At 43.1% G+C, this 15499-nt stretch overlaps 1 protein-coding gene across 4 annotated transcripts in view; it reads right to left on the bottom strand.

Moving 5' to 3' along the window:
* METTL16 (methyltransferase like 16) overlaps positions 1-8505 on the bottom strand; it is an 89693-nt gene extending 81188 nt beyond the window's left edge. For 3 of the 4 annotated variants that reach the window (XM_010388486.2, XM_010388490.2, XM_010388489.2), the window contains exon 1: positions 8346-8505. The gene's annotated coding sequence lies outside the window, so the exon portion shown is untranslated. The remainder of the gene's footprint in view (positions 1-8345) is intronic. The other variant, XM_010388487.2, reaches the window with a different exon arrangement.
* Between the last annotated feature and the right edge of the window lie 6994 nt (positions 8506-15499).

Below are 15499 nucleotides of genomic sequence, written 5' to 3'. Positions count from 1 at the left end.
GGAGAATGGCGTAAACCCGGGAGGTGGAGCTTGCAGTGAGCTGAGATCCGGCCACTGCACTCCAGCCTGGGCGACAGAGCGAGACTCCGTCTCAAAAAAAAAAAGAATTACTATCTGATTCAGCAATTCCACTCCTAGGTATATTCCCAAAAGAACTGAAAGGAGGAACTAAAACAGATATTTGTACAGCAGTGTTCACAGTAGTATCATTCCCAAGAGTGAAAAGGTAGGAAACAACCCGAGTGTCCATCAGCAGATGAATGTGGATCAACAAAATACGGTATACCCAAACACTAAATATGATCAACAAAATACAGTATATCCAAACACTAAATATGATCAACAAAATACAGTATACCCAAACACTAAATATGATCAACAAAATACAGTATATCCAAACACTAAATATGATCAACAAAATACAGTATACCCAAACACTAAATATGATCAACAAAATACAGTATACCCAAACACTAAATATGATCAACAAAATACAGTATACCCAAACACTAAATATGATATATCCAAACACTAAATATGATCAACAAAATACAGTATACCCAAACACTAAATATGATCAACAAAATACAGTATATCCAAACACTAAATATGATCAACAAAATACAGTATACCCAAACACTAAATATGATCAACAAAATACAGTATACCCAAACACTAAATATGATCAACAAAATACAGTATATCCAAACACTAAATACAGATCAACAAAATACAGTATACCCAAACACTAAATATGATCAACAAAATACAGTATACCCAAACACTAAATATGATCAACAAAATACAGTATATCCAAACACTAAATATGATCAACAAAATACAGTATACCCAAACACTAAATATGATCAACAAAATACAGTATATCCAAACACTAAATACAAATCAACAAAATACAGTATACCCAAACACTAAATATGATCAACAAAATACAGTATACCCAAACACTAAATATGATCAACAAAATACAGTATATCCAAACACTAAACACAGATCAACAAAATATAGTATACCCAAACACTAAATATGATCAACAAAATACAGTATACCCAAACACTAAATATGATCAACAAAATACAGTATACCCAAACACTAAATATGATCAACAAAATACAGTATACCCAAACACTAAATATGATCAACAAAATACAGTACATCCAAACACTAAATACAGATCAACAAAATACAGTATACCCAAACACTAAATACAGATCAACAAAGTACAGTATACCCAAACACTAAATATGATCAACAAAATACAGTATACCCAAACACTAAATATGATCAACAAAATACAGTATATCCAAACACTAAATACAGATCAACAAAATACAGTATACCCAAACACTAAATACAGATCAACAAAATACAGTATACCCAAACACTAAATACAGATCAACAAAATACAGTATACCCAAACACTAAATATGATCAACAAAATACAGTATACCCAAACACTAAATATGATCAACAAAATACAGTATATCCAAACACTAAATACAGATCAACAAAATACAGTATACCCAAACACTAAATACGGATCAACAAAATACAGTATATCCAAACACTAAATATGGATCAACAAAATACGGTATACCCAAACACTAAATATGGATCAACAAAATACAGTATATCCAAACACTAAACACAGATCAACAAAATACGGTATATCCATACACTAAATACGATCAACAAAATACGGTATATCCAAACACTAAATACGGATCAACAAAATACGGTATATCCATACAATAAATATGATCAACAAAATAACGGTATTTCCATACACTAAATACGGATCAACAAAATATGGTATATCCATACAGTAAATATGATCAACAAAATAACGGTATTTCCATACAATCAATATGGATCAACAAAATACGGTATATCCATACAATAAATATTACGCAGCCCTAAGAAGGAATGAAACTCTGATACATGCTACAACATGGAAGAACCTCGAAAACATGATGCTAAGGGAAATAAACCACACACAAAAGGACAAATATTGTATGCTTCCACTTATATGAGGCACCCAGAAGAGGTAAACTTATTACACAGACAGAGAGTGGAATAGAGGTGATGAGGGGTTGGGGGAGGGAAGAATGAGGAGTTACTGTTTAATAGGTACAGAGTTTCACTTTGGAATGATGACAAAGTTCTGGAGACAGAGGTGATGGCAGCACAAGAGAATTAATACATTTAATGTCACTGAATGGTACACTTGAAAATGGCTAAATGGTAAATTTTATGTTTATTTTTCCATAATTTTAAAAATGTAGACAACGTAAGAGTGAATCTTTTTTTTTTAAATCAAGAAATAAAGCTGAAAATTATTCCTTTAAGAGCATCAGGCCAGGCACGGTGGCCCACGCCTGTAATCCCAGCACTTTGGGAGGCTGAGGAAGGCGAATCACGAAGTCAGGAGATCGAGACCATCCTGGCTAACACAGTGAAACCCCATCTCTACTAAAAATACAAAAAATTAGCCGGGCGTGGTAGTGGGCACCTATACTCCCAGCTACTCGGGAGGCTGAGGCAGGAGAATGGCGTGAATCCGGAAGGCAGAGGTTGCAATGAGCTGAGATCGCGCCACTGCACCCCAGCCTGGGCGACAGAGGGAGACTCGGTCTCAAAAAAAAAAAGCATCAAAGTCTATATGATCTATAGCCAAGCATATTAGTTAGAGGTTAGTTTTGTTTTGTTTTGTTTGTTTTGAGACAGGGTCTCACTCTGTTGCCCAGGATGGAGTGCAGTGGCACAATCATACCTCACTGCAGCCTCAACCTCTGGTGCTTAGAGTCCTTCTATCTCAGCCTCCTGAGGAGCTGGCACTGTAGGTACGTGCCACCATGCCACCATGTCTGGCTAATTTATTTTCAATTTTATTATTTGTAGAGATCGGGTCTCCCTTTGTTGCCCAGATTGGTCTCCAACTCCTGAGTTCAAACGATCCTCCTGCCTCAGCCTCCCAAAGTGCTACAGCTACAGACATGAGCCACCACACCCAGCCTGGAGGTTAGCTTTTACAATGTCCTTACAAGGACTGAATATTTGATAACGCACCATAATGTCACCAAAGTGAAAAAATATCTTTGATTCCAACTTAAAGTTTCAATCTTGTCATTCCTAGGTAGCTAAAACCAAATGAAAACAAATATAATTTTGTCTTCTTCCAGATTACAACAAGAAATAAAAGCAAATGTACATATAGCAAGAAATAAAAACTGAAAGAGAAACTATTATAATGGTTTAGTAAATCTCCAGGTAGTTGGTAATTTTAAAAATAGTTTACTATTATATATGTATATCTCTCTGGGTGGAAGTGACTTTTATTTTCTTAATATCTTTATTTTCTATTTTTTAAATAATGATCATTCTTCTACACAGTATTATGTAAGCCAAAAATCTAGGAGTCACCTGATAGTTTCTCATATCCAAGAAATCATCACTCCTGTAGGTTTTACCTGCTAAATACCTCTTAAATTAATCTATTTTTCCCTGTCCCCAACAATGTCAAGCCCAAAGGCTTTTTATTTTTGTTTTTTGATACATGGTTTCGTCCTGTTGGCCAGGTTGGTCTTGAACTCCTGGCCTCAAGCAATCCTGCCACCTCAGCCTCTCAAAGTGTTAGGATTATAGTTGTAAGCCACCACGCCCGGACAGAACAGCCTTTTTATTTGTTTATTTTTATTTTATTTTACAGACTACATTGCCCAGGCCAGACTTTAAGTCCTGGGCTCAAGCAATCCTCCCACCTCGGCCTCCCAAATGGCTGAGACTACAGGTGTGTCCCACTGCACCTGGTTTACAGTAGCCTCTCAGTTGGTCTCCCCACATCCACTCTTGTTCTCACCATCCCTCCTTCCACCTCGCAGTGATCATTTCTAAACACAAATCTCAATATGTCCTTCTCCTATGTCCACCTGCTCAAAACCTTACTCTTAAGATAAAATAAAAAACATCACTTCAGCCTACATACAAGGCCCTACACGACCTGGCCTTGCCTATCTTTTCACCATTCAGTTTAAGTCACATGCCCTTGCTCTTTGTGTCCTTCCAGCCTGACCACAGGGCCTTTATACAGGCTATTCTTTTTGGGTTTTTTTGTTTTGTTTTTTTTAAGATGGAGTCTCGCTCTGTCGCCAGGGTGGAGTGCAGTGGCGTGGTCTTGGCTCACTGCAACCTCCACCTCGCGGGTTCAAGCGATTCTCCTGCCTCAGCCTCCTATGCGGGCTATTCTTTTTATCTGTAATGTTCTTTCCTCCCACTCTTCGGTTGGCGAATTCTTAGTCATCCTTGGGCTCACAGTTCACGCATCTTTTCTGAAAAGATCTTTCCTTCCCTAATCTCCCCAGTTAAGACAAATCCTCTATTATAACATCTCCCAGCAATAAATATTTTTCCTTTGCAATCTTTGTTACATAGTCATAAATCTGTCAATGCTATTTCAGATGGCTTTTTGACAGCTTCCTACACTGGAAATTAAACCAATTTCAAAAAAGAAGCGTTGTCTTCAATCCAGACTTTTCCAAATCACATATCCAACTGCCTACCATGTTTCTCACTTGAAGGGCTCAAAAATACATGTACAATATGCGCAAAATTAAATCACTTCTACCCACCCCAAACTGGTCCTTCTCATCTTCCCTGTCTCACCGAATGCACTGCTATCTTTCTTGTGATACACACATCAAAAACCTTCAACACCTTCTCCATGCTGCCTCCCTGATTCACAACACACCATGTCCCGAATAGTCTCTATCTCCCAATTATTTATTGACCTTAACCCATTCTTCACCCTTCACAACACCACCTCTCTGGCCCAGGTCATTATCATGTCTTTCTTGGGTTGCTCTAAGAGTCTCAAATTGATCTCTTCATAACCACTCTTGCCCTCTACCAGCCATTTTTCATTCAGCAGACAAGCCACTCCCCCCATGCAAATGTGAACATTTCCTTATTAAATCCCTTCAATGGCGTCCCAAAGCTCTTAGGCTAATAAAGTCTAAAATCATTAACAAGGCAGGCATAATCCAGGCCTTATCTGTCCCTCCAACTTCGTTTGTTGCCACTTTCCCCTTCCAGACACACTGGTCTTCTTCCACTTTCTCTGCTGCATGGTAGTCTGTCTCACCATCTCCTATTCTTACTGCCTGCAAGACTCTCCTCACCCTCCCACCATCGCCTTTCACCTCTGAAGGCCCACTAGCTCCTCGTATCACAATCTAAGCATCATTTTTCCCAGGCAGGCTTTCTCTGACCCCACAATCCAATCAGATGCCCATCTACATGCTTTCAAAGTACCCTGTGCTGCTTCTCCCTCAGAGATCCTCAGTTTACTACTGGGTGTGTAATTAATTTGCATATGTCACACACAGACCTGCAACCATATCCATCCTAATCTTCACTATACACCCAGCAACTTGTATACAATAAATACTTGTTGAGTAAACAACTCAGAATTTGAGGGGATCAGTAGTCACCTGAAAGTTTTTCAGCATACCGTTACTACATTTTGCCCCTCACACTATGACTAAAACTGACTATATACCTGTTTTAATTTCCTAGCATTGACATACCTTTTACTGACCATCAGGAAAGAGAGAAGCATAAAAGTAGGATGGCCCCCAGTCCTTAAGAAAACATCAACTGGGCAAGATGGTGCATGCCTGTGGTCCTAGCTACTACGGAGGCTGAGGATGACTTGAACCCAGGAGCTCCAGTCCAGCCTGGGCAACACAATGAGATCCTGTCTCAAAATAAACAAATACAAATAATAGACTTTATTAAAAAGAAAATATCAAAAATGAAAATGTTGGCTGGGCACGGTGGCTCACGCCTATAATCCCAACACTTTCGGAGGCCAAGACAGGAGGACCACCTCAGGAGTTCGTGAGACCAGCCTGGCCAACGTGGAGACCATCCTGGTCAACATAGTGAAAGCCTGTCTCTACTAAAACACAAAAATTAGCTGGGTGTGGTGGCGACTGCCTGAAGTACCAGCAACTCAGGAAACTGAGGCAGGAGAATCACTTGAATCCAGGAGGGGGAGGTTGCAGTGAGCCAAGATCACACCACTGCACTCCAGCCTGGTGACAGACCAAGACTCCGTCTCAAAAAAAAAAAAAAAAAACTAGCTAGGCATGGTGGTGGGTGCCTGTAACCCCAGCTACTCAGGAGGCTGAGGCAGGACAATCACTTGAACCTGGGAGGTGGAGGTTGCAGAGAGCCGAGATCGTGCTACTGCACTCCAGCCTTGGTGACAGTGAGACTCTGCCTCAAAAAAAAAGAAAAAGAAAAAAGAGAAAATGTCCTTTCTTGTGATTCTGGCAAGCAACAAAAAAGAAAACTAAGAGTAATTTCTTTAAGCTGATAGAAAATATTTTCCCTATTTATGGGGGACATGTGACCTTTATGGGGTATTTGCTACACGCATAGAATGTGTGATGATCCAGTCAGAGTATATAGGGTATTCGCCACTTTGAGTAGTTTTTATATCTATGTGTTGGTAACATTTCAAGCCCTCTCTTTACCTATTTTGAAATACACATTGTTGCTGACTATAGTCACCATACCCTAACAGTGACTAAAGAGGCAGTGGCATGTGAGGGCTCTGTAACACATTAAGGAAAATTCCACAGACTACATAGCTGACATAGTGCACACACAACACGATACTCTGAATATATGTGAAACAAATTAAATTATAAATATGGCAGATTCGATTTATTTCCTACATTATTCAACTTTTCTGGTCAGAACAGATACAGAATGAGTCAATACAACCACCTCTTTTCTTTTTTTTTTTTTTTTTTTTTTTTTTTTTTTTTTTTTGAGATGGAGTCTTGCTCTGTCACCCAGGCTGGAGTGCAGTGGCCAGATCTCAGCTCACTGCAAGCTCCGCCTCCCGGGTTTACGCCATTCTCCTGCCTCAGCCTCCCGAGTAGCTGGGACTACAGGCGCCGCCACCTCGCCCGGCTAGCTTTTTTTTTTTTTTTGTATTTTTAGTAGAGACGGGGTTTCACCGTGTTAGCCAGAGATGGTCTCAATCTCCTGACCTCGTGATCCGCCCGTCTCGGCCTCCCAAAGTGCTGGGATTACAGGCTTGAGCCACCGCGCCCGGCCTACAACCACCTCTTTTCTAACTAACCTCCCACTATGGGCAATGGGTTCTTAGCTAAATATATCCTATTCTTCAGAGTTTAACTGGGCATTAACTTTTTTTTTTTCTTCTTGTTGAGACAGGGTCTCATTCTGCTGCTCAGAATGCAATGGTGGTATCATAGCTCCCTGCAGCCTCCAACTTCTGAGATTAAGCAATCCTCCCGCCTGCGCCTCCCAAGTAGCTGGGACTACAGGCACAGGCCACTGCACCTGGTTAATTTAGTTCATTTTTTGTAGAAAGGGAGTCTGGCTTTGCTACCCAGGCTCTAGCTTCAATTTTCAACACAGAATTTACCCATCTGACATTCCATATATTTTACTTTAAAAAAATCTCCCGTCAGTAAGCTTCAAGAGCGAAAATATTTTGTCTGTCTTGTTCACTGCATATCCCAACGCCTAAAATAGTGCCTGAGAGAGTAGGCACTCAAGTATTTGTTGATTGAAAGCACGATGGAACTCTTCCCCGTCCGGACCACTGACACAAAGCACTCTCATTGAATTTCAAAAAAAGCTCACTCCAAGGACTGAAACTTTTCTTCCTGGTTACTTGAGTCAGTCCAGAAAGCTACAGTTAATAGTAGAACCCTGAGAATGAGGCTTTCACTTTTTTTTTTCTTTCTCATCTCCATGTTTGTTTCCCTGGTTCCTCTTGACCATTAACCCTCTTCAACTACCATTCTCTTAATACATGGCCTGTAAAATAGTCTAAATTCCAATTTCAAAACTTAATATTCTTTCTGCACAGATCCCTTCCACCTCAACACCAATCTACATCTTTTCTCTTCGCATTCTCTCATAAATTCGACTTTTCCAACTAGTCCTGCCACTGCCATTTCTCCATCTCTTCCACTCTTTCTACGCTCTCATCTCATCCGCTCAGTTTGTCTTCCCGCCTCAGTTTTGGATTTCTCTAAACCTCCTAAACCCCGGGGAGTCTTTCCTACTTCAATCCTAGTCTCTATTCTATTCGCCAACTCCTCCCACTCATCCACTCTCAAACACCCCCGCGTGCGCACACACAGCCACATCAGGTCTCCCCTCCTAGACCCCGAAGTCGGCACCTCACTAGCCCAAAACTCAAGAATGAGGAACCCGGGTGATCCACAGGTTAAGCGACCTATGATAGTAGATCTGCGTGAGAAATATAAGTGACCCACCTCTGAGGCCGAGGTTCCTGCCAGACGTCGTGTCTGACGTGGGCCTGTACAACCCTAGAATCTTAATGAAGCCGCAGAGGGAAACTCCTAGAAACGTAGAGGATACGCTCCCAGCGCGCCGCCATCTTGTGAAGCCATCTAGCCTCATGATTGGACAAATCACTCTCGCGCGACCTGTGGCTGATCCTGAAGAAAGAAGAAACCGTCGCGAGACCTGGAGTTGGCTGCTCCTGACAGAAGGCGGGGGCGTGGTGGCAAGCGGAGACCTTTGCAGTGTGGCAGGAGGCGGACCTGCTCTCGAATTCGCGGGAAAACACTTAAAAGAAAAAGAAACAAGTTTTCCGGGCCCTGCTGCAGACTTACCTCTCACACCCACTGGGATTGGACAGGTTATGAAGATAAGGGTACGAGACTTGGGCGTGATGGCGTGCAGTGAGCGCTTTTTGTGCAACAGGTGTGTCCTCAGGCGGTGTGTCCTCAGGCGATGTCTCACTCACTGAATCATAAGAGATTCAGTGGGGTGGGGAAGAGTACTCTCATTTACAGCGAAGAACTGAGGATCAGAGGTTTTTGTTTGTTTGTTTTTTGATGGAGTCTCGCTCTGTCGCTCAGGCTGGAGTGCAGTGGCACGATCTTGACTCGCTGCAGCCTCCGCCTCCCGGGTTCAAGCGATTCTCCTGCCTCAGCCTCCCAAGTAGCTGGGATTATAGGCACCCGCCACCACGCCCGACTAATTTTTGTATTTTTAGTATAGATGGGGTTTCTTCATATTGGCCAGGCTGGCCTCGAACTCCTGACCTCAGGTGATCCTCCTGCCTCGGCCTCCCAAAGTGCTGAGATTACAGGTGTGAGCCACCGTGCCCAGCTGGATCAGAGCTATTAAGTGATTTGTTCAAGATCTTACACTCAGAGGCCGGACGCCGTGGCTCACGCTTGTAATCCCAACAGTTTAGAAGGCCAAGGTGGGCGGATCTCTTGAGCCCAGGAGTTCAAGACCAGTCTGGGCATCATGGCGAAAACCCGTCAATACAAAAAATACAAAAATTAGCCGGGCGTGGTGGTGGTGCGCCAGAAGTCCAGCTACGTGGGGGACTGAGCTGGAAGGCTGAAGTGGGAGGATCACTTGAGCCCGGGATGTTGAGGCTGCAGTGAGCCGAGTTCCCACCACTGCACTCCAGCCTGGCAGACAGAGCAAGATGCAGTCTCAATAAATAAATAAATAAATATTAAAAATAAAAAAATTGGATGACATCAAGTCTGCCTGCCCTAAGCTGGAAGCTCTGTTAATGCATTTCAATTTATTTTAAACTCATTTCTACTGATTTTACCTTCTTGTAAGTGGAGTGAATATAAATCTCCCCCAGTTTGCGGCTGAGATAGAAAGGTTAGTGACTTTCAAAAGGCATACAAGTAGTAACAAAGTGAGGGCTAAAGTCAGCCTCTGGACCTAGTACCTCTTTCCATTAAAAAAAAAAGGGGGGGGCCTGCCTACGCCCTTGTCGTTAATGTGAACGCTTCTGGCAAACTATTGCCATAAAATTGGGAGATAGTAAGGATTAAGGAATGGAGACTTCAGCCTTATGCACAAGTGAGTGTACCAGCAGTCACCCAAAGAAAGCTGAGGAGGTGTTTTCATAATCTATTGTGTAACAAACCGCCCCAAAACGTAAGATTTAAAACAACAACCATTTTATTTGCTCACAGTTCTGCAATCTGGGCTGTGATTAGGCCAGCCATTCTGCTGGTCTTGTCAGTGGTCATAGCATCAAGTGGGGGTTGGTTCTGCTGAAAGAACTGGGTCTCTCTCCCTATAGTCCAAGTTATTTCCCTGTCCATATAGCCTTTCCACATAATTTGTCTAGCAGAGTAGGAAGACTTTTTCCCCACCCCCCACCCCGGACATGGAGTTTCACTCTTATTGCCCAGGCTAGAGTGCAATGGTGCCATCTTGGCTCACTGCAAACTCTACCTCCTGGGTTCAAGTGATTTTCCTGCTTCAGCCTCCTGAGTAGCTGGGATTACAGGCGCCCGCCACCATGCCCAGCTAATTTTTTGTATTTTTAGTAGAGACAGGATTTCATCATGTTGGCCAGTCTGGTATCAAACTCCTGTCCTGAGGTGATTCACCCGCCTCGGCCTCCCAAAGTACTGGGATTGCAGGCATGAGCCACCGCGCCCGGCCAGAATACTTCTTACATGTTGGCTCAGGGCTCCCAAAAGGGCAAAAGTGGAAGCTGCCAGGCCTTCTTAAAGCTTAGGTGCAGAACTACCACCTTGGCCATACTCTTGGTTAAAGCAAGTAAAAGGGCCAGCCCAGCCATTCAAGGGGAGGGGACTATGCCAGGATACCTTCCAATATTGGAAGGCGTGGTTCATTTCGGCAATCAATGTAACATATTACTACAGAAAGTTTTTGGCCGGGCGCGGTGGCTCAAGCCTGTAATCCCAGCACTTTGGGAGGCCGAGACGGGCGGATCACGAGGTCAGGAGATCAAGACCATCCTGGCTAACACGGTGAAACCCCCGTCTCTACTAAAAAATACAAAAAACTAGCTGGGCGAGGTGGCGGGTGCCTGTAGTCCCAGCTACTCGGGAGGCTGAGGCAGGAGAATGGCGTCAACCCGGGAGGCGGAGCTTGCAGTGAGCTGAGATCCCGCCACTGCACTCCAGCCCGGGCCAGAGAGCGCTCAAAAAAAAAAAAAAAAGAAAGTTTTCCATCTTTAGTTGGTAGTGGCTTTGATACTACTTAATAGCGTTTTATTTAGTGCATGCTACTGGAAAGGTGAAAGAAAAGATGGCCTCGGAGATAGGACTGGTGGGATTGAAGTGATTCTATTTAAGATATTGGTAACTTTCTGTTAGCTCCGAAGAGCAACCCCGTTTATCTATAGGTCAGGCCCGAGAGACCCTAGTAGCACTGCAGCTGGGAAACCTGGCCTTTAATCCTGCCCACTATTTACTAACCCTGTGATTATAGGCAATTTACTTAAACACTTGAAGCCTTAGTTTGCTCAATATTACAAAACAGGTTAATAATCTCATAGGGGCCGGGCACGGTGGCTCAAGCCTGTAATTCCAGCACTTTGGGAGGCCGAGACGGGCGGATCGCAAGGTCAGGAGATCGAGACCATCCTGGCTAACACGGTGAAACCCCGTCTCTACTAAAAAAATACAAAAAACTAGCTGGGCGAGGTGGCAAGCGCCTGTGGTCCCAGCTACTTGGGAGGCTGAGTCAGGAGAATGGCGTAAACCCGGGAGGCGGAGCTTGCAGTGAGTTGAGATCCGGCCACTGCACTCCAGCCTGGGCGATAGAGCGAGACTCTGTCTCAAAAAAAAAAAAAAAATCTCATAGGGTTGTGGGAATTAAAATCAGACAATGCATATAAAACAACAGAATGTCTAGCATATAGTAAGTTCCTAATAATTTTAATATTGCTCCTTATAACTTATCTGATCAGTTTTTTTAAGTATTCCATAAAGATAAAACATTTTAATAATTGAAAATTTGTAAACAACTTAAATAATATATAAAGGTATCAGAAAGACAAAAGTTATCTAAAATCTCACCACAGGCAAGCACCATCAAATTTGGGTAATCTTACTACTAAACCTCTATATCTCATAAGGATATACAACCAAATAATTTTTATACAAATAATAATATATATTAGTGTATATATGTAATTACATATATATACACACACACACACATGCACATATACTCAAATATAACTCTTGGAGATTCTTCCACTTCCATCAACGTAGTTCTATATTATTCTTTGTGATAGGTGTACAGTATTCCAGTGAATTGATATACCACTTTTCTTCTTTTGTTTTTTTTTGAGATGGAGTCTCACTCTGTCGCCCAGGCTGGAGTGCAGTGGCGTGATCTCGGCTCACTGCAACCTCCGCCTCCTGGGTCAAAGCGATTCTTCTGCCTCAGCTTCCCGAGTAGCTGGGATTGCAGGTGCCCACCACCACGCCTAGCTAATTTTTTTTGTATTTTTAGTAGAGACGGGGTTTCACCATGTTGGCCAGGCTGGTCTCAAACTCCTGAGCTCAAGTGATCCACCTGCCTTGGCCTCCCAGAGTGTTGGGATTACAGTCCTGGGCCACCGCACCCAGCTGGATATACCACTTTTTAAAAAACTAATTCACGGCCGGATTCGGTGGCCCAGACCTGTAATCCCAGCACTCTGGGAGGCCAAGGCAGGTGTATCACTTGAGCTCAGGAGTTTGAGACTAGCCTGGCCAACATGGTGAAACCCCGTCTCTACTAAAAATACAAAAAAATTAGCCAGGCGTGGTGGTGGGCACCAGCAATCCCAGCTCCTCAAGAGGCTGAGGCAGGAGAATCGCTTGAACCCAGGAGTTGTAGGTTGCAGTGAGCCGAGATCACACCACTACGCTCCAGCCTGGGTGACAGAGTGAGACTCCATCTCAAAAACAAACAAACAAGGCCGGGCGCAGTGGCTCACGCCTGAAATTCCAGCACTTTGGGAGGCTGAGGCGGGTGGATCACTTGAGCTCAGGAGTTCGAGACCAGCCTGCCAGCATGGTGAAACCCCATCTCTACTAAAAATACAAAAACTAGCCAGGTGTGGTGGTGGGCACCTGTAATCCTAGCTACTCAGGAGGCTAAGGCAGGAGAATTGCTTGAACCGGGACCTGGGAGGCGGACATTGCGGTGAAGATCGTGCCACTGCACTCCAGCCTGGGTGAGAGAGCGAGACTCTGTCTCAAAAATAACAAACAAACAGCAACAACAACAACAACAAAAAAAACTAATTCCCCTGTGGATGGATATAGGTTCTTTCCAATGTATCTGGTATGATCTATTACCAAATACTGTGATACAATGATAAATACATATCCTTGAAAACTTTTTTATGTAAAATGAAAATGATCTGGAGACTCCACAGAATAGATTAACAAGATGTTCAACATCTGCCTTTTTCCAAATTTACCCTCAAATCTTCAAGGATGTAACTGGTCAGAGAAGTCCCTCAAACTTCCATACCCCAGCAAGGACAGTGCAGATGTCCAATTAGCCAATTACATCCTTTGCTACCTCTTTGTAGCAGGAAACTGATTCTGCACATCCAATAAATAATGCTGCTAATTATGAAATGTTGCCTAGCAGGTTATCAGAGCTGCTTTCAGCAGCAGCTGCCTACTGGACTGGAATCAACCCTTGAGGGCATCAGACTGGACTCCCTCTTTACTGAAATTAATTATTTCAAGGACTTTGTGGCCCTTCCCTGTCACTGTCCTTTGGCCACAGCCAGCCTGTCAACAGCCACAGGTCTCTCTGACTTTGTGTTTCAGAAAGGAATAATTGAGTGTCAATTTCTTCTAGCTTAGAAAACCCTAGCTTCCTTATGGAAATGCGTCCACCTCCTTCTTAGGGACCAAGTTGACATACCAGGGACCTAATAGTCATTATAGTTGTCACAAAAGCTATATCCAGGCGGGTGCAGTGGCTCACGCCTGTCATCCCAGCACTTTGGGAGGCTGAGGAGGGCGGATCACCTGAGGTCATAAGTTCTAGACCAGCCTGGTCAACACGATGAAACCCCGTCTCTATTAAAAGTACAAAAAATTAGTCAGGCGCGGTGGTAGATGGCTGTAATCCCAGCTACTCGGGAGACTGAGGCAGGAGAATCGCTTGAACCCAGGAGGCAGAGATGACAGTGAACTGAGATCACGCCACTGCATTCCAGCCTGGGCAACAGAGCAAGAGTCCATGTCAAAAAAAAAAAAAAAAAATTTATATCCTGTTCACAGAACAATGATTTTTTCTCAGCTTACATTTATGTAACTGAGAGAGCCACTCCAGTGATCCTCTGCACGAAGGATACCATATCTTCTTTTCCATGTCTTTTTTTTTTTTTTTTTTTTTGAGACGGAGTCTCGCTATGTCGCCCAAGCTGGAGTGCAGTGGCCGGATCTCAGCTCACTGCAATCTCCGCCTCCCGGGTTCACGCCATTCTCCTGCCTCAGCCCCCCGAGTAGCTGGGACTACAGGCGTCCGCCACCTCGCCCGGCTAGTTTTTTGTACTTTTTAGTAGAGACGGGGTTTCACCGTGTTAGCCAGGATGGTCTCGATCTCCTGACTTTGTGATCCGCCCGCCTCGGCCTCCCAAAGTGCTGGGATTACAGGCTTGAGCCACCGCGCCCGGCCCTTTTCCATTTCTTTATGGTGTTTGGGACAGGATCTCATTCTGTCACCCAGGCTGGAGTGTAGCGTCATGATCACAGCTCACTGTAGCCTCGACTTCCTGGGCTCTTGAACCTGGAAGGCAGAGGTTGCCGTTAGCCGAGATCGTGCCATTGCACTCCTCCGGCGCAACAGAGGGAGACTCTGTCTCAAAAAATAAAATAAGTAAATAAATAAATAAATAAATAAATAAAATAAATAATAATAATAGCTGGTGGAAGAATTGAATATAAATGTACATCTTACTACTGCCCTGCTTCCTGTTCCAAGTCTCATAAAACAGAACATACTTATTTTAAAAATTAAATAGTAAATTTCAGAATTAGTGTTATTGACACACCAGAAAATTTGATAATTCTCTGAAAAAATACAGAATGAATAGGAATACCATCTAAAATGCCAAGAAGTTTTTAATAGGAAGCTTAAGATGATTATAACATTTAACTGGAGAACAAAATATGCAAGAATAGCAAATAATGTTTTTCCACTTGGAAAAAAATTAAAATTACACCATACAAAAAATAATCCCATATGGATTAAGAAACAAAATAACCATAAAAACAAATAAAATTAACTAGGTACGATAGCTCATTCCTGTAATTCCATCACCTGGGGAGGCTGAGGCAGGTGGGTTGCTTGAGCCCAGGAGTTTGAGACCAGCCTAGGAAGCCAACGTGGCAAAACCCCATCTCTACAAAAAACACAAAAATTAGCCGGGGGTGGTGGTGTGTGCCTGTAGTCCCAGCTACTTGAGGGTCTGAGGCAGGAGGATGGCTTCAGCCAGAGAGGTCGAGGCCACGGTGAGCCATGTTCACGCCACTGCACTCCAACCTGGGTGACAAAGCGAGACCCTGTCTCAAAAAAAAAAAAAAAAAAAAAAAAAAAAAAAAGGAAATCTGTATCTACTGACACGGAAAATTTCCAAAATATGGAA

This window comes from Rhinopithecus roxellana, chromosome 19, assembly GCF_007565055.1.
Source record: "Rhinopithecus roxellana isolate Shanxi Qingling chromosome 19, ASM756505v1, whole genome shotgun sequence".
NCBI classification, from domain to species: Eukaryota; Metazoa; Chordata; class Mammalia; order Primates; family Cercopithecidae; genus Rhinopithecus; species Rhinopithecus roxellana.
The sequence above is the reverse complement of the archived record's forward strand: the minus strand, read 5'-3'. Positions and strand labels throughout refer to the sequence as shown.